General features: G+C 41.5%; 1 protein-coding gene and 1 long non-coding RNA gene across 2 annotated transcripts in view; both read left to right on the top strand.

The window, feature by feature from the left end:
• The window catches only part of CREB5 (cAMP responsive element binding protein 5), a 245,531-nt gene that overhangs the window by 15,145 nt on the left and 211,591 nt on the right, over positions 1-18,795 (top strand). The window lies entirely within an intron of this gene.
• Positions 11,052-12,706, top strand: LOC122189630. Its single transcript, XR_006181897.1, has 3 exons — positions 11,052-11,081; positions 12,014-12,080; positions 12,613-12,706. It is a non-coding gene; the product is annotated as an uncharacterized LOC122189630 (long non-coding RNA).

Raw genomic sequence — 18,795 nt, 5'->3', positions numbered from 1 at the left:
AGGACTGGGGGAGAGGGTGTGGAATGGAGGAGGTTGGATTCTTTGCTGGTGCAAAGCTGTGCCAAGAGGCTGCAGTCTGTAAATCCATCGCCCACTTGCCCCATGCTGAATGCCTCTCACAGAAGGAGCTCTGGTGTGGTGCGGCCCTGGTATCCCACAAACAGGGCTTGTTGGAGTCAGCGGTGCCGCTGTTTGCACAACTGCAGCTCTGAAGCATGTAACAGATACCTTTTAGTTTAATTACAATTTTTACAGCTGGCCCATGCTGAAAATGATTGAAAATTTTTCCTAATGAGATAAGGGGAGTTAAATTTGTTTTTGCAAAATAGTTCTGCATGTTTTATTACTACATGCAGGTCAAGCCAGCATATTGTCCGACATTCTAGCAGGCTGTATATACACGTGCGGCTGTGTACCTCTGCTAATGTTGTTTTCTTAGTGTACATGGAAATTTCACAGCTTGGGCTGTAAGGCTTCAAAGGGGAATGGAGCGTAGGAGCAAAGGCTGAAGGCGCAGTGCAGGGTGCACCCTGCCCGCACTGTGCTCGGCTGCTGGAAGGGGCTAACTTCAGACCCACGGGCTGCTGCAGGCCACAGTGCTGGACAGGAGCGTGTAAACAAATGTATGTAAATCTACGTGTAAACAGGTATAGCAGTATGTACAGGAGAGCAGCAATTGCAGTGTTTGCCATTCATTTCCCAGTAGTTTTATGATGGTATCGCACTTGGCTCTGCAAAGGCACAGAAAACCTGTTATACATCTCTCCTCTTCTGTACAGAATGTACGACTAGGTAATGAGAAAAACGTTTCTTCTGCAGAGGGGCAGTGGCTACTACAGAGCGCATGAGTATTGTACTTCATGTACAATGTTCTGGGTATTAACAGGTGTGGACACTGCTGCTCCTCATGCCTGTGGTGCTTTAAAGCTGGCATCTCACCTTTGCCTTTATCATACCTTTGCCTTCTTTCCTTCTGCTTTGACTTCCAGGCACATCCCTGTCCCCCCATGCATTCTGGTGACTAATCAAATAAAAGCATCTCATCACTGATGCATAGCAAATCTGGAACGATGGCTATACACTCTATCCACTAGTGTTTGGGTGTTTCTTGGAGGTTTTGGATTTCTTTGGATTTAGCCTTGAGTCCCCATGTCTAAAGCAGGAAGTCACATTGCTTTTCCATTTCAGCTTACTAGTTTTCACCCTCTTGCTCCGCTTTTGTTTAAGAATAACTGAAACCAGTTCTTACAGTGCTAAAATGCCTGTTGCTTAACATCTTCAGCAATGAGAGCAACACTGAGATTGTGAGTCCATTCTTGTGTCAGGTTCAGTTTACAGTGGGGATGGCTGGTGCCCTGAGGGTTTATATTTGGTAGCTAATTATGCAGCAGTGTCTCAGACTTACTTTTGTCAGCCTAGAATATGCCCCAGATACATCATGGTAGTATTGCTTCCATTGGTGTTAATGGCTTTTGACCTCTTCATTGTGCATTTTTTTCCCCTCAGCTTTTTTGAATCAGTGTACATTCTCTGATTTATTATAATTTCCTACTTTTTTCTTTTCTGATCTAGTTTCTGCAGGTACAGTGCAGGGTTTCTGGATTCAGTCATTCTACTAAAACATGAAAAGCTCTTCATTTCAGTTTTGTTGTACTTATCTCTACTTTATTTTCTAAGTGTCTTTGTCTTTGAAACTTAACCTATATATTCAGTCAGAGCTATGGGTGACCCACAGTGGCTGTTCATCCTCAGGGTATGAGATGAAGGAGCTGTGGTGTTGTGTTGCATTCAGATCCATGCCTCTCTCTGCCCCAGTGCCCAAAGGTGGGTGGTACTGCTCTGAGTCATCTGCTATAAATGCCAAATGATAACATCTTCTGCTTCACGATGCTCTTATTGGCAGCATCATGCATCACCAGTGCTTGGTCACATTTCTCCAGTCTAATATTGCTGCTCATCACGATTGTGGAGATCATATTGCAGCTGGCTCTGCAATCCAGCTGGAATCCAGCTAGCTGTTTGATCCAGTGACACGGTTATGGATATGGCTGATAGTTTTCCTGTATAGCATTAGTACATGGACAGTCTTTGCTTAAGTTACGTGCCATAATTTGTCCTCCTATAGGAAATTTTTCTGTCCTCAATCACTGTCAGTATAACTCCCTGTGCTCCCCTCTTGCCACCCACCCTGGGATTACTGCAGCATTAGTATAATAAGCAGTTCTGTTTCCCACAGTTGTCCTTAGTCTGTGTGTTTTTTTCTTTCCATCTTTCCTGATGCTTCCCAGATCCTGTGCATAGGATCAGGGTGCCAGCAAGCTCAGTCTGTCTTTGTTCTGCCCCTCTAAATTCTTCAAACATGTCTCTACATACTTCATCTTCACTAGAATTTGTTGTTGTTTTCATCCTTTTCCCGTGTAATGCAGCTGCCTGTGTTGTTTGCAGATATTTAGCTGGGGTTAAATTTGTTTCTCTCTACTGATTGTTCCACAAACGGTCCTTTCCTGATTAATCATTTTTCTCATTTTAAACTTGAAGAGTTTAAATTTAAAAGAGACTGCTGCTTTTGGTAACGCAAAATGCTACATTGTGCTTCTTCAACTTTATAAACGTGTGGACAATTTTGATAAAGTCAGTGGGAGTCAATGTCTCTTCATTTCCTGGCCTATAGCTTCATGCCTCTGTGCTGGCTATGTGCTGATGCAGGGATGCTGCAATGATTCCACACAGGGAGAATCGGGTCTGCTTGATTTGTGATGGGCCACACCAATGCAGGCCTGGCTGTGGTGAAGTTACTCAGGTTTCAGGGCTGTGTTTCTTGGTACTCTGATTTCTACAGGAGTCAGTTTGATGTTGTGCAAAGTTCTAAGTTGGTGTTTTGATACACCTACCTGTTCAGATCTCGTAGGAGCCTGGAGTTTCTGGGAAATGCAATGAGGCAGACAATAGCATGGCTTGTCTGGAGTCAGCTCTTGTCCACTCATGCAACATCCGCCCATGCTGGACCCCAGGTCATGCTCCCACTGTTCCTGGCTATGGTGTTTCTTTGCCTGAATCACAGTTAATCCACTGAATCTGGTTAAACCTCCCATGAATAATTGAGAGTTGAGAGTGCCTGTGTGTGCTGAAACTTTAGCATGCCATCGAGTGCTTTGATGCACTGGGGCACTGGTGATTGCTGAGTGGGGAACTGGAACCAGGATTCTTGGGACTTCACTGGGAATGTGGAGAAAACAAAGCAAGTGACCAGCTTAAAGCTGATTTACAGAAGCAGATGTGCTTGTCCTGCATCCTGCAACCCCCTTAGTCATGCTATTAGCTTGGGAAGACAAAGGTGCTAACAATACTATTGTCCTTTCTGTAAACTTGTCCCTTTTTTTTTCTTTTTAAACTTTGAAACCTTTCTCATTGGTATCTGCTGTGGCCACAAGAGTTTGTGGCTCATCGTTTGTTGTTTAGTTTGTTCTGATACTGATGCCATCTCTTACCTCTGCTCATATCCCCTATCAGTAGAACAGAGATAATACCACCTGCATGCCTTCCTGATGCCTAAAGGGAGCTCTCTGCAACTGAAAAGTGCTTATTGTTATTACAGCATGATTTTACTGAGGGTAAAGTTTTTAATTTTTCCAAATTATTTCCAAACTTGAGTTTCTCCTGTATTTGCCAAATCCTGAGACTCATTCCAGGTTCAGAGCCAATGACATTATCTCTATTAGTCAGAACTTGCTTGGAAAGGTGATTTCTTCCATGTTGGCCTACACTCTGTCATGGCATTGAACTCTTGGAATGCCTTGGCCCCTTCGCAGAGCCATGTTTCAAACATGTTTGTGCCAGAGGAAGAAAAGTAATTGGGTAAAAGCAAGTGATTATAGTATCTTAAAAAAAAAAAAAAAAAAAAAAAAGTTATTATGTTAATTTTCCTTGAGGGACTTCTCTTTGGATTGTTCTGAAACTTATTTTTAAAAAATCGTGGTCCAAAAGCTCATTCACTGTGTATGAAGGGATTGGCACTTTGCTTATAGTTTTTTGGTTTTTTTTTTTTCTTTTTTTTTTCTTTTTTTTCTGGTGGCAAACAGAATTTTTATACATTAAAGAAGGAAAATATTCCCTTGTTTTGGAGGGATATATTTCCGGGGAGAAAGCAGGCCAGGAATGGCTTTCAGACTTCTAAATCTGTTTTATGTGGTGTATAAGAGATCGCTGTCATCACCCAGACGCAGGAAATACCAGTGCTGACTTAAGGGGGACAAAGTAAACTCGACAATGGACTGAAAAGAAAAATAAACAATCAACCAACCATTTTTATAGCTTGTTTTCTTCTCCAGCCTTAACAGTAACATTCACTTTCACTTACCAGAGTTCTGTGAAACATCTGTATCAAGCCTTAAACTTGCTTGACCTTAGTTGAGGTTCAAGGTTCAATATATTCCATGTGCACGGATGATTTTACAAATCCACGAGAGCTCCAACTCTATGCAAGCCCTTTTTCCCTGTCCCAGTATTGGCCTCTTTCTTGCTAAATAAATCCAAGGACAACTTTCTCTCTCTGTCTTTCTTTCTCCAAAGACTGCTGCAGGGATGCCCTTGGGGCTTGCAGGGTGTTACAGGGTTTAAGAATAAAGTAGAAGCAAAGTTACCTTGGAGGATGAAGTCAGCCTACCATAACAGCTTCCCCAGATGGCGTCTTTCATAACTTGAAGAATGAAATGTAAAGGGTTCATTTTGCTAAATCTTCTAAAACAAATGGCTCAGCATTTGTATAATTTTAAAATCAGTGCTTCTTATCTCATTTGTAAAATCAGGACAGATCTCTAAATGGCTCTGAACAGGTGAGTCTCAGAGCTGGACGATTTCTCTCCTCCAGCTGCCTGGCTGTGTTTCTTTCAGGGCTCCTGCAGGTTACTTTGAAGCCACATAACAAATTTGACATGTATAGAGTACAAAATCTGGGACAAATATGGAAGGTTCTACAGAACCCTCATGGCAGCCAAACAACAAGGCTAGAAATAGGAATTGTTATACATTTGTTACAACTTCCCGGTATGAGTTATATTGATGACATTATCATTTAAATATACTTAAAAGTAACTTCTCCCTGCTGTAAATTAAGAGCAAAAGCTCACAAGCTCTATTGCTATCTAGAGTGATGTCTTTTGCAGCAATTATCTGACAGGAAAACTGCAGGATGAGAAAGCAGTCCTTGTTTTCTGTGGTTCACGCAGTCTCTGTGCTGGATTGCCCCTGTAGGCACCCCGGGATCCCGCATTGCAGCCGTGCCCACGGGAAGAAAATCTGCCTGCACTCCGCTGGAGGGCTCCTCTTACTTGATCGGGCAGGTCACTGTGAGCTCTGCAAAGCATTCCTTTCCCCTTGGATGGTGCAGGATATTTCCCCTTGCTAATTCTAGACAGTCCCAGAGGCTGGAAGTGCCAAGAGAATGCAAGTGCAGGGAGCCAGCCTTCTACTCCAGCAGCAGCAAAACATGGTCTGGTTGAAAAAAAAAAAAAAAAAAAAAAAAAAAGTTATGGATCTTGAATAATTTCTTAACTTCCAACTTTCTATCTAATCTGTTCTTTAAGATTATGAATTGCAACAGTGTCATGCCTTTTTTCTTTTTTTTTTTTTTTTTCAGCACATTGCCATCCAGAGGTTTAAAGGCACTGTACCAGCAGGCAGCTAGTGTTACTCCAGCTCAGACACCTGCAGTAACTCAGGAATGGAGGAATGGGGTTTTCTGACCACATACAGGCATCTGTGTGGTATCCAAGGTAATCCTCCAGGCATCTTTCAGACCTAGTAGAGAGAAAGTGGCACTTATAGCTCACAGTTCCTCTCTTCGCAACATAGATGTCTGCATCAAATGCATTGTTTTCATGTGCCTATTTCTCTCCACTGGTTATGGAGAGACTGAGATGGAGATGCTGAGGATGCTTGAGGTCAAGTTGTTATGTATGCATCATACAGTGCAGAACTTCTCAAATTAATGTGCGTGAGCAGATGTAAGGTAGGAAGGAGCACATCACCTCAGCAGAGTTTTGTGTGTGGTGAAAGGCATGGCAGTTTAGCACAGGAGCAATGCCATTTCTTCCAGCATATGCGTGGGTATCTCTGTCCAGCTCTGCATGGTGCCATGTACATAGGCATAGTATTTTGTGTGGCACAGCTGAGACATATGCTTGGCCAAGGCATAATGTTTGGAGGCAGTGAGCTTAAAAGCTAGCGTGTGATTTTACATACCTATAGGCATGTTGTTAAATCAAATACTTTCTCTCCAGGGGGCAGGAGTTTTTCTGCAAAAGTAGATAGTACACTGGTAATTGTCCTTCTTCCCCCAGGTGGAAAATCATAGAATGGATTGGGTTGGAAGGGACTTCAAAAATCATCTACTTAAAACCTCCTGCTGTGCACAGGGTTGCCAACCACTAAATCAGGCGCTAGATGAGGCTGCCCAGGGCCCCATCCAGCCTGGCCTGGAACACATGCAGGGATGAGACATCCACAAATGTCTCCTTTCAAGTTGGCAGAGGACAGTTCCCCTGGAATGATTTTGATATAAGGTGTAGGCCTTATTTATCAACACACCTCTGGGAAACTATAAGATCTTCCCTCTTCTTTTCTCCCATATCAGTTCACATTTCTCTCGAAGTAAAACTTTTTAAACAACTGGTTTTTATGGAAGAAAGTTCATGGAGCTGTGATAAAGCACTTCAGGCTGTAACTTACACTTGTTTCTGAGGCTTCACTTTTATTGCTTCAAAAAATTCTCATATGAGCTCATTTTAGAATTGAGTACTTCAAAGGTTGTTCGGTCCATGTTCCTTAGAGGCTGCCTGTGCAGCCCTATAATTTTTTCCCATGTTCTATTCTCTCTCTCTTTTTTTTCTTTTTTTTTCTTCCCCTTTCATCCTTATTAACTGGAAAACACCAAAGGGATTTTCACACACCAAAATGAGTAGTCTTGCAATATTCTAGCAAGGTTACTGTAAAATCACAGTCCATAGTGCATATGCATTTTCATGTTCATACTCTATCAGGAGGTCCATGAACTGGTCTTGCTAGCTTAGCTCGCTTGCTGTAGATCTGCAGGTGGAACTATCTGATAAAGCCCTCCAAAGGGGATTTGAGCTAAATGAGAAATAATTGTTTTACCAACTATGATTTATCACACAGGTAAAGTCTCCCATCAAAAACCACAGGCTATAGAGTTTTTGAAAAGGAGTGAAGGAAAGAAAGGATCACTGCCAGCCTGTATGTAGTCTGATAATTTCTGCTTCCTTCTCCCTTTCTACCAAATATAAGGGCATATCTGGTAGAGTGATGGGCTTGATCTCTCTAATACATCTTGAAACTGGGGTCCTCACTGCGAGGTTCAACTACCTGAGTTGTGGGACTGCATTATCTGTTTGGAAGTTGTACTACCATTGCCTTATCAACTCTTGCAAAATGGATTTTGCAGTCAGTCTTGTCACATGTGTGAACAGAAGAGCTAGTATGGAATTATAAAATTGCCTAAAGTGTGCATTGAGAAAGAAACCTAAATATTTCCATAATTCTACACTTACACAATAACACAAACACCATCCTCAAAGTACTTTTTTTCCTGTGGCTTCAGTTTATTTCCTTTTTTTTCAGCAGTGAAATAGGAGTGAAAACTGAAAAGAGGTTGCCAGAAGAAGTCCGTAAGAAAAGAGGATAGGAAGGTCTTGATTGAAAAATTAAGTATGTGTGAAAGCAGTAGTAACTATCTGAAACTTCACAGAGATAGAAACTTCACAGAAATTTCTCTCTGTGAAGAAAACCTAACTTTTGCCTAAAGACTTGGATAGTAAGTCAGGGAGAATTATGACACGGTTATAATGGCCTTCATGGTATTAGCATGTACTTGGAAAGACGAATCCTTTAGTAATACAGCTTTCTGAGAGGAACTCCTGACTCTCCTCGGATGCCTGATCTGAGGCAGGTGGTGCACTGTGAGGATCTGTTAATCTCTTAGGGTGAAAGTGTCTTTCCAGAAGTGCTCTGCATTTCCAAACACCAAAGCCATAACCCATTAACACTTGATTGGAAGCAGTCATTGATACTGCTAACTGATAAAACCTGCCTTTGCAGGAATTCAGCTACCCCAATTGTATGGTTATGTTGTGATGACGACCACTGCTGTAGACTGGGTGCTCTGAGGTATAAGTAGACCTGTTCAGTTGATGCAAGACACCTATAGCATGTTTGTTGTACAGGCAGGTAAACTGTAATAAGTTTGGTGATTCTGTATGCAAATATTATTATTGGGTTGACTCTTCAGGCTTTCTGTGTACTGGATTATATTACCTATAACATCAGAAGTTGTTAACACGTTATGATTAATTCTGAAATAAGGGTATTTTTTCACTGTTCTGGTATAAATCTCGGTGAATTTCTCATCCTCCACGAGAGGTCAAAGGAATTATATATGCATATGCTTACTAGACCATCAAAACAGCTTATGTAAGAAATACTCATTTTAGAAACTGAGGCAGTTATATGTTGAGGTAGCTTTTTAAAAAAAAAAATTCTAACTTTTCATACAAAGAATTCATTATTCATGACTCTCAGTAATTGAAAATGAGATAAATTGTATTAATTAAAAATGCAAAAATCAGAATCCGTAGCCCAGTCCCAAAAGAATGACCTTGCAGTTACAAGTTGCACTGTGGATATAAATACATATGTGTTTATTTCCTGGCTTTTCCATCAATTTAGCATGACTTGGGATATATCATGTCAGCTGGGATTTTAAACAAGAGGCCACAGGTATAACACACTTAAAGGTCACTGCAGTTAGTGAGATTCTGGGTATCTCCAGACTGTTTAAAAAATTTAGACTTCAAATTTGTTGTCTGTATCTTCTTGTCTGTAATTTCAACACAATATTACATCTGTGTAAGAATCCTGAGAGAAGAATGAGCGGAATAATGTGCATGTGTCTGACTTATCCTTATTTGCTTGCTTTCTAAGATAAATATTCCCTAAAGGGATATGATGCGAAGAGGGTGTGTGCAGCATAGCTTGAAATTGAAGTCCTTTTAAAGTATTTTTGATTGGACAGCTGAAAAACTGGAGGCAGTCAATATCACTACTTGCTCTAGGAAATCTCAGCCAAGATTTTTTCATTTTTCCCAGAAGAGCTATGGCCAAGATGGCTGAGGCTTGAAAGCTGTGTATTTACATAAGCACAAGTTACAAATCTGTGGTTTTTAGGGATGTTTGAATTTCACCGCTTTACACTTGCAGCATGTTACAAGTTGCTGTGAGTTGTTCGCAGATTGTGAATGTACAGCCTGTGGAGAATTACTCCTTAACTTGACTCCTTCTTTTTAGGAAAGTAATAGTTTTTCATGTGCGCTGGATTGTAGTATTCTTATTTGAAGTTAGGAATAGGTCACTGCCAGAAATTAGTGGCTGGGAATTGTTTCATCTTGATGCACTGCCTCCTTAATGGAGACAATAATCCACCAGCCAGAAAGGATGCTTTCTTTAATGCAGTGTGGCAGTCTTTTTCAAGATGGTTTCTGGAGAGTTTCATCCTGAGATATACATCCTTCAGAATGGAAAGAAATGTCAGGAGCATTCCCTGCTGTTTGCATGTGCACTTGCCTGTTGGCAGGTGCTGCTCAGTTGATTCTGAATATTATGGTCACATCCCTGCCTGTCTTGGGGCTTCTCTGAGATGCCGCTGTTTGAACTGCTGCTTATGGGTATGGATGCAGGCAGGTTGTTGTTTCTCACTTTCATGCAGCAGATGTTCTGTAGAGTGCAGTTTGTGTCACGGACTTGAGGGATGAACACCTCACAAATACCTCTGGGTGCTTTTTCCTTTCACCCAAGTGGTGGGGAAGGTTCAGATCACTGCTTCTGTGCTCAGGGCAGGCGGACACATGAGAAAAAGTCAAAGACCTCTTTTGGACTCTCTTCAGTGGTAACCCCTTTCTTGGGTCCAGACCTCTTGTCTGACCCAATGGTTCAGGCACTTCTGGGATGGACACCAAACCCAGACTAGAGGGTCTGTGGGAGGGGGAGCAGCTCAAAACACTGCTTTGTTTTTGTTTGTTTGGGATGCCTGCCAAGCAGTCCGTGGGCTGCCTGTCTCTCTCCTGGTCAGTTACATGAATTACCAGGGCACAGCCCTCAGGTGGGAGGAGAGCATCAGTGTGGCTGATGATTCAGAGACACTGCTGTGCATGGCTCACTTTGTATGACTCCAGACCTTGGTGATGGCTCCTGCTTTAACAACACTTCAGAAGAAATCAAAGATAAGCGTGGCTTCCCATCCCAGCGATATGTGCAGCTCCCAGGGGACTGCAAGGAGCAGTGTTGGGGCCACTGTTCCAGACTCAGAAGGCCCGTGTGTGTCATTGAGCTCCTCCATAAGGAACGTGCTGGGCAGGTATCACTAGCTCCTAATGAGGATGATCCTCCTCGGGAAGCAAAACATGTTTCATACAGTTGTGGTTGGGCAATGTCATCTCGATAACATACAGAACAAGCTGAGAAGGGCCCAATTTGTTGATGGTATCTGCAGCAGATCCTAATTTGTTGGCCATACCTGCAGTGCACACATCCCTCCAGGTCCTCCAGCAGATGTAGACTAAAATACTTGGCCTCAAAAAAGGCTTTGCTTAACTTTTTTAAGCTGCACTTCTGGTCCATAGTTATAGTTGTTACGGCAGAGTGTAAGAGGGCCACTAGAATACAGGAGCGCTCACTTTAGTATCTGCAACTTCTCTGAGTATTTTTTTTCTAAGCTACTGATAAGTTTGAGAAAATCCTTGCTTACTCCTTATGGCCCATTTAAAGTCTAGTTGTGTTGTGCTTGTGTGGGAGCTGTTGAGTCACGGCCTGAACCTCTGATTGACCACCTGAGGCGAGCACTGAGTCAGCCATAGAGCACAGGTGAAGGCGATTCAGCTGTGTGACCAGAAGGGGTGGAGCCTGGCTGCACCTCTCCTAGACCCCATTTAAGGGCTGACTGCCCCTAGGAAGGGTCTCTTCTGGAGATCTCTCCTCTGTGGAGTCTTTTCTGTGAACCTACATTTTGGATGCAGGTGAGAGTTCTTTCCCTGCTTGTTTCTTTTCCCATTTTCACCATGATAATCTTTCTAGCTGTAATACCAACTTTAATGTGTGCTACATAAGGATGAGGTAGAAAACTTAAACTTGAATACAAAATTCAAGAGCCCTTATTTTAACAGTAGATGACTGCATCTTTGTGTTTGTATAAAACATACCTAAGAGCTTAAATCCAAATGAAACTTGCTTGAAATTGGTTGTTAAGCTGCTGTCAGTAAATGTTGTTACAGGATGGTGAGAAACTAAGAATGTCTGAAGATAAGGGATATGTAGTGGAGATTTCCAGAAGTAGTTTTGGACATTTGGAGTTTGAAGTGCTGCAGATCAGCTTGCCCTTGATTGTTAGGACTGTAGAGAAGAGTTCTCAGTTTTTAACGTTTCTTGTGCCGAGTGCTGCCTGAGGGGGTGTGCAGGCTGCCAATGTTCTCAGCAGAGATTTTTTACACCAAAGGATTTTATCTTACACTAAGAACAGTGAATGTTGAGGCTTGATTCAGGAGTTTTGGTCTTTTTGAAGAAAGAGAAGTTACCAACTATAAAAAAAGCTTTACAAAACTTAATTATAAAAGGGTGAAAGTTAATAATTAACAGCTTGTAGCAGAGTTATTAATGGCCTCATTTTTCTATGTAATGAAAGTCTTAAGTTGTCCTGTGTGTTAGTTACGAAGCCAAAAAGTAAAAAGTGAGATTGATCTTAATTTCAAATTATTTTAAATACACAGAATTGCAAAATTGTATCTATAAAGTATGAAAATTCGGTGCACAGAGTTTTAGTTTAAGGATTATTTTATATAATAAAATGGAAGGAGAATTTGGGCTGGCAGAATTTTCAAAGCCCGTGTTAAAGCCCCTAACTGCTTCTGGTATGAAAGTCAGCTAAGCAGCTTTGTGTTATTGTTTCCCCCAGGATATCTTTTATGCTTTCTTTTTTTCTTCCTTCCCTTTGGAAGTCCAAGTGTTTATTTGCATGCAAGGTAGGTGAATTCTTTTATCTATTTGTGTATCATAAACCAAAGCAATTAGCATACTGCAGTTACAGTATACTTAAAAAACAAAACAGCCCTTCAAAACCCTCAGTCAATATTATTCCTGGAGGGAAAACTCTTAATTAAATTGTATGCAAACTATAACAATAGGCAAAGTTGTTTGGTGTTTTATAATAACTGTTGGGGGTGGGAGGGGGGGTGAGGGGGAAAGAGTGAAAAAAGTAACTGTAGCATGGAGCTTTGCATGCCATTAACCCAAGGATAGAAATGAGGTCAGCCTTTGAAGGGACAGACAACATGCTTATCTGCCAACATTGGAAAGTCCCAAAAGATTAGCTTATTTGCCAGATGTTACTGGGAGTTCATCATTGGCACCCTCCATTTCATGGGCTTCATTTCTCACCACAGTTGCAGTTGCCTTTTCTGCCCTTTATAGGCTTCCTGTAGATCTTCTACAGTACATAACACTTGCATTTTCCCTCAATTGTTGTGTTGTTGTTTTTTTTATTTCACTTCACAGCAATAGACATGATGAACCATCTTAACTTGAGGAGATTGATCTGCAGACTCTGTTTTCCTTTCGTACATCCACAATAAAGCTCTTGGTGTAAGAACTACTGGCAAGAAGCATAGCAGCTTCCACAGTGCTGGGAACGGTGTCGTGCTTGTGAAAGGGTTTGCAGAAGACAGAGGACCCACTTCACTTAACACTATTAACCTTTGGGAGAGGAGTGAAAATTGGGACAGGCTGACAAGCCATGCATTTTCTGATCCGTCTTTTTCCCCTTTTTCCTGGCAAATAGCTGTATATACAATTCTAAGCATCCTGTACGTAGTGATTAGTAAATCACTAGGGCATCACATATTGCACTGTAGTGGCATTAAGTTTGTAACCCTCTGAAACCTAGTAATGAGAGAGCAGGTGCAGTTAATAATGTCCGTAAGAGTCTGGAATGGAGTCCTCTGAGTGTATCTTCTCCTTTAAATCTTGTGTTTGCTGGTAAATACTGATTTCAGCTAATGGTGGTTTTAACTTCTATGTGCATGTTGTGTGCCTCAAGGGACCATGTCCCAAACAGGGAGAAGCCAAGACTTGCTCATAAAGAAAAAAAAACAGAGCAAATACATTTTTTCCTTTAAAACGCTAGCTCTTAGTGTTTGTCTCTTGAAACAAGGTTCCTGCCGCTGCTGTTACTGCAGTTTTTCTTGCAGTTCTCTCCACCTCTTTGTGGAGGATGATTTGAGATGGACGATGACTTATGTAGAGAGAGGGTATCATCACTACTCTGAACAACCAATCAAAGGTTGGTTGAACCTTTGAGATTGTAGAGTTTTCTTCAGACCATTTAAGGTGTCTTTTTGAATCCTGTTCTAAGATTTTTCTCCCTTTCTATCTTTTTGCTGTTCCACCACCCACAGCAGTCTAAATCTTCTAGCATAAGCACTTAAGTTGAATACCTAATGGGATAGTTGTTAACGTTGCGATGACTGTGAGATTGACTAGCCATAGACACTTGACATTTTCTTTAACATTTGACATGTTGAATCTGTAGACTTAGATTTTGGTTTTACTTAGCAGATCTGGGTTTTTCCAACAGTAAAGAAGCTAGCAGAAAAATTGAAAGTAGGTAAAATGGAGAAGTGATATAGATGATGTTTCCGTCTGCTGGTGTGTGAAATGTTCATTGTCAAATAGTGACTCTTCCTTGTATTGCCTGTGTTTGTGGCTATATTGCTACAGCCCGTGTTGCTGCTGCTGCATGTTCTATGAAGCAAACGTCTGCATTGTCAGCAAGGTTGTAGTCAGGTCTTGTGCTGTTTCAAACTTGTAATGAGAGAAGGCAGGTATTATGCCTGTTCTGCAAATGACATCAGTGGGGGACAGTTGCAAAGCTACAAGCCTGGAAGGCTTCCAGGAGAGGCAGTCCCTGCTTGGTCAGTTGCAGAGTGTAAAAGAACCATAATATTCCTTGAAGTGCTTTTGCAGAGTTGAAGTAACAGATATCTTTCCCTATAAAGATCTGATTTCTCCTATAGAATATTTCTGTGCTGAGATAACTTTCATGAACTTAAAGTGCTTTTTTTAAAAAAAATTTGCTCTCCACCTTTGTTTTCTTATTTCCTTTTATTTTGCCTTCTGTTGCTTGTGCTTAATAACCCCATGGTTATTTTCATAAAACAGTAAATCCTCTATACCAAGAAAATCCATGCCGGTCTTCACATACTGATGTGGAGAGCCTAGGCAATGTGTATTAATCATCTAAACTTCTAAACTTCTAAACTCCTCTTCTAAACTAGCATCTTCTCTAGACTTAAGATAAAGCTCATCCAGTGAAGAGGACAAATTGTGCACTCTACCAAATGTTCCTATCTTGTGTGGATGGAATACAATGTTGGATTCTAACTCTGTTGTATGGGAAGGCAGCAGGTCATCTGCTCTCTATTTTGAGTTTCTTTTTCAGAAGAATCCTTTTACTTTTTTCCTCTTGGTTTTGTACGCAGTGGTCTGCAGGCCTCATTTCCACTTTCTCCATCTCATTTCCACTGGTGGCTCCCTGTGTCCAGCCCCTTTGGGGTGCTGCTTTCCCCCAGTTCCCTTGCTCCTTGATCCTTGAGTTTTTCAAACTTCATTCTTCCTCCCTTTGGAAGAAACTTCCTGCCTTTGTTTCCCTTTTCTGTTTGGTTACTCTCAGTTCTACTTATTCTCTCTTTCTTTATAAGAAAGAAGAAGATCTGCAAGAGACAGGTATTAGGTTTTCCTTGATTACAGAAATGGTGTTTTACGGGGCCAAATACCGAGTGGGGAAGCGAGAACACTTCTGCCTCTGGTCTGGAGACAGATGGGTATACCTGGAAGAGAGAGTGACGGGGAGAGCCTTTGGACTGTTGGGAAGCCTTCCCAGCACTGGGTTTTGTTCATACAGGCAGTAAACAAACTGAGTAGCTCTTTAAAAAGAACTGAGGTGTTTGGCAAGCTTGAAAATGCAGTATTTTTGGTACTCTGTCTTCAGCTGATCCTGAAGCATGCTGCTGGCCAGCACAGGTGGCAGGGGACATCAGTACCAGCAACGCACCCTGTGCCACACAGACAGTGATCTCTGCTGCCAGCCATGGGGATGGAACCCAATGTGGCTCACTGTTGAGGCAATTCACACATCAACCACTTTTTGAGAGTGCTCTGCTCTGCCTGAAGATTTATGGGGCTCTCCTCTTTTAAAACAAATGAATAAAGGCCCAAGCTGAGTGTTTTTCCACATATAAATGTCATAAATGTAATGACAAAGACTTCACTGGAGTACTAGTGGGGGCTTGAGCCCCGGCTCAAATGTGTATCACATTAAAGGTCTTCTTGGGGACTCCAGACACAATTTACTTTCCAGCATCCAGAACCATTTGGAAATGTTTTAATTCTGAAACGGGGGGGTTCTAATGGAAATGCTGACAGACCCTCTGTTGTAGCAGCTGGAGCAGGCAGGGCTGTGATAATGAGCCCTGTATGTGTGCATGTGGAAAGCATGATGCTAGCCTCAGAAAGCAAGCACTTCCACTGGGTGCTCCATGCAGATGAAAACACCATGCACTGTTTCAGCACAATGCTACTTAACATTGGTTTGCTCATGCAAGGGCATATTGAGAGCAACTGTAGGCATTAACCCTGCATATGCTATGCTTCCAAAACCAACAAGTCGTAATAGCATTTGCAATAACCCTGTAATTATCTGTAAATAGTCCTGTGCTGAAGAGCTGCCACTAGCATTTTAAAGCACTGCATGCGTCCAAGGGTTTCTTTGATATTCGCAAGTGCACCATAACTACATTTCCTCTCACTTCTCGTGCATTGTGAACATGACCCTAAGAAATAGGTGATGCTTCATTTATTGCTCATGTCTCTGCATAGTGGCTGAGGATTTTGTGCTTGCGTTTGGCAATCTCGGTGACCTCGGTCACAGCAGCCTGAAGAAACCTGTCCTGCAAATGTGCCTAGGTGATTAATTTCAACAAACAGGTTGCTCGTATGAGCATAATTACTCACTTGTGCAAATGACAGGATTGGTGCTCTGACCTGTACCAGGCACATGGTAGTACACCTCCCCACCAGTTCTTTTTCACTGTTAATCAGAGGACTGAAAACCTTGCAACGTTTAGACAGCTTGAGGTTGGAGGCTGAAATGTCACTTTTAAAAGAGGGTTAAAAAGGTCGCACAGCTGCAAATAATAATAGCCCAATGAAAATCAGACTCTTACTGCAGCCCACTTCAAGAATAACATTGAAACAGGAAACAAGCCTGCTTGATGTTTTTACCAGTAAGGCAATAAGATTACTGCTGAGTTTAAGAAGGGGGAGAGGGAGTCAGAAAGGAGTGTGCTTTCTTGGTGTCCATTGTTAGAGGTATTTTTCTGATCCAGAAGGGACAGTTGTGGGGTTCTGCTTGAAGAGTGTGAGAGCACGGCATGCTTCTCCTGGATGCTGCTGGGAAGGAATCTGACTTGTTGCTGTGCTCTGAGAATGGTTTTGTTTCTTCTGTTTGCTTTATATTTCTTTCTTTTCTTCCATGCCTCACTGCAGGCTTCAGCTTTATTATTTACAATAAAAATGTTTAGAAGCATCTTATGCAGAAGTTAAGAAATAGAAGAACACGTTGGCTTGCTGCAGTGCTTACTTCCTCCTAGATGTGGCATGGCTTGGAGAAATCTTTCTACGTTTCTTCTATATTTTTATTTATTTTTATAGCTGGAATACCTTAGCTGCTTCTGAGCAGGGTGATGTTTCAGAAGAGTGGCAGGCTACAACAGTGTAGCAGATTTCCTCACTTCTACATTCAGCCAATAAGGCTCTTTACATGGTCACAATAGGGCAATAAATGCTGACAGATGTTGTTAACATCTCTATTAAAATTCAACCCCCTTTTCTGCTGCATTAAGCATTCATATCTATATCTATTGTTAATAAAACCAGGACTAATGTGGACAAATCAACATTATTGCTCACTTATGTTTGTAACTCTTTGAAGAGGCCATGCAGTTGGAATAGGCTGAATTATTGATAACATGAATAAAAATAAGGCAGGGCAATTCTTAACCTTTTCAGTCATCACAGATTTGCCTGATATTCTTTGTGTGCATTCATTGTGGCAGTCAAGTGAGTACTGTGGAAGGTGCGTGAGTGTAACTTGAATATTTAAGACCCTGAAGGTTAATAAGCACCTTAATTTAGATGGAAAGGTTGCCGTGATTTATTTTTATTAGGTGCAGTAGATATGTTGCTATTGCTTGCGTGATTTCCTTCGTACATGCTGAACCACCTGCAAGGCTGTACAGAAGGAAACTTGCGTTGTGTGGCCCTGCTCACTTTCTCTAAAGGCAGCAGGCAGCTTCTTTCACTCATTTATTCTTCTAAGTGATTCAGTGTGATTACAGCCACAACCACAGTGATGGCATTTGATATGAATATGAATTCTGCATAGTGCAACTTGACTTGAGGGCATCGCACTATCTGGTAACTTGTTTTATGGATCACGTCACACGAGGCAGTATCCCGGAGGGCACACATGGTAGGGCCATTCTGGATTATTTATTTTGTTATCTTTTTCTTAATGCTAGCCTCTAAAATAGTCTGCAAAGAGCGATTCTGGGGAACGAGCAGTTGCTCATACGTTTGTGGTGAACAATTACTTGATGTTGGATCTGACACTTTCTCAGAGTACTGGGGATAAAATCCAAGTCCATGTTTTCCTCAGTCAATTCCAACATTCTGGATGCTGATGTGCGCCATGTATTGCTTTGGTGCTTGTCCCACGTTGTCTACCTAGATAACCCTGGTAATTATATAATTGTATGTACTTATGGATTTAGGGATTAAGTCGCAGTGCTCAAAGAGAGCAGGGAAGTCTTACATGTTCAGTACTCAATTAGAAAACAAAATCCAAATAATTTATGGCAACATATTAAAATTCACTTGGACGCTTGGGACCAGAATTGTTGTTCTCTGTTTTCTCTAAGTACCATCCATTGTTCTGCTATTGAAAATGCAGTTGTCACTGTCCCCTGAGGAGGGGAGTAAGAGGTAACATAAACATTTGGCAGAGCTTCAGTTGCAGGAGTAATTGAGATCTCAGATAAAGCCTTTTTTTCCTTTTTATTCTGTGAAAAGGTCTTTAGGAAAGACAACATTGCAGGGTCACATACCATAAATAGAGGTGGATTTAAAAATCAAACTAGCTGGGGTTTTGTTTTTGTTTTTGTGGGGGTTTGTTTGTTTAGTCAGTTATCTCTCTGCTTGCTGTTTCTCTCAGGCAGGATAGCATTAATTCAGAGAATTTTTATTGCTTCACCTCAGAAGAGCCTGTCTATACACAGACTGGAACTGAAATAACTGAAATTAGCAGAAATTTAACACTTTAAGTTATTTTAATGTAAGTCTTGATGTAAACACGCTCTTTCATTTCTGATTATGAGTGTCCTATTTCAGTTTAACGGAGATGTAAGTTAAATCAAAACAGGATATGAATAATTTTAAGGGAGTAAATCAGGCACAATTGTAGCAACTTCAGTTCTAGCCTGGTGTAGCTGGACAGCTGAGCTGGGGTCTTTCTTACCACCTGACTGCATTTGGTGCAATGAATTGTCTGTCTCAGGCCAGGATTTAGTGGAGATGTTTGTATCAAGAAAACCAGTTGGTGCTAATCAGCACCTTGAGGGGTGG

The sequence above is a fragment of the Lagopus leucura genome, unplaced genomic scaffold, assembly GCF_019238085.1.
Source record: "Lagopus leucura isolate 7727_CA_CO unplaced genomic scaffold, USGS_WTPT01 Super-Scaffold_100157, whole genome shotgun sequence".
NCBI classification, from domain to species: domain Eukaryota; kingdom Metazoa; phylum Chordata; class Aves; order Galliformes; family Phasianidae; genus Lagopus; species Lagopus leucura.
Note: the sequence above shows the minus strand (reverse complement) of the source record. Positions and strands in the feature narration are given on the sequence as shown.